At 41.2% G+C, this 896-nt stretch overlaps 1 long non-coding RNA gene across 1 annotated transcript in view; it reads left to right on the forward strand.

Annotated features, from left to right (window-relative positions):
- The window catches only part of LOC106942656 (uncharacterized), a 6,113-nt gene extending 5,484 nt beyond the window's left edge, over positions 1-629 (forward strand). The window contains exons 2-3 of the long non-coding RNA XR_001423680.1: positions 372-374; positions 413-629. This is a non-coding gene — a long non-coding RNA (uncharacterized LOC106942656). The remainder of the gene's footprint in view (positions 1-371; positions 375-412) is intronic.
- The last annotated feature ends 267 nt before the right edge of the window (positions 630-896 follow it).

Genomic DNA, 896 nt, shown 5'->3' on the forward strand with positions numbered 1-896 from the left:
GGCTTTTTGGAGGCTTTATCATATTCAAAAACTCACCAAACTTGGCGAAAGCATACAGGCCATGTGAAATTTATGTATTTTAAGATCATTGCAAAAATTCCAGCAAAAAAAAAAAAAACAGCACCACTTAGCAACTTTCAAAAGACCCTTTCCTATTACCTTACTTCATTGTAGAGAGATGAAATTTGGTACACTTGTAGAGCTGCCATGATGCTCAAAATTTACAATTAATGTCATAGTGCAAGTATGACAGGAAGTCTGCCATTTTGGATTGGAGTTCCCATTTTGACCCCATTTTGGCCGTTTACAGCCTTCATATTTGATCAAACTCGTCCTAGGGATTTCGATCGATTGGCTTCAAACTTGGTCAGTTGGTTCATAAGGCATGGCCAATTAAAAGTTATCAAAATAGTGAGTTTTCGTGCATGGTGAAGGGGTGATACCAGTTGTTAAAGTTCACCTACTTGCCATGAAATTCAAAACTGTTATATCTCCTACAGAAAAACTCAGAGAGGGACAAATTTTCAGTGATTGATCATCATCAGGTGCCCTACAATACCCAATGGTCAAATGATGACATCACTTAGGCCACGCCCCCTGAGAACAGGAAGTGTTAGATTTTACTGTGAACAGTCGCTATCTGACCCCTTTGACCTAATCAACATGAAACTGTGTTCAGAGACAGAAGGCATGTTGGTCTGTTGTGGATTCCAACCTCGTTTGTTTTTGATGGAGTAGGTGGGCGTGGCGGCATGGCGAAGTGAGCCATAACGCCATCGCCATACTTTTGGCTGTGAATTCCAGTTTCAAGCCGATCTGCACCAAACTCATTAGGGTGGATCCTAATCTATAAAAAATATTTGGTGGGCGTGGCCTAATTTCTCAATGGCACCCCC

The sequence above is a fragment of the Poecilia latipinna genome, unplaced genomic scaffold (assembly GCF_001443285.1).
Source record: "Poecilia latipinna isolate Pla-1442-1.1 unplaced genomic scaffold, P_latipinna-1.0 Scaffold4453, whole genome shotgun sequence".
Classification (NCBI taxonomy): Eukaryota; Metazoa; Chordata; class Actinopteri; order Cyprinodontiformes; family Poeciliidae; genus Poecilia; species Poecilia latipinna.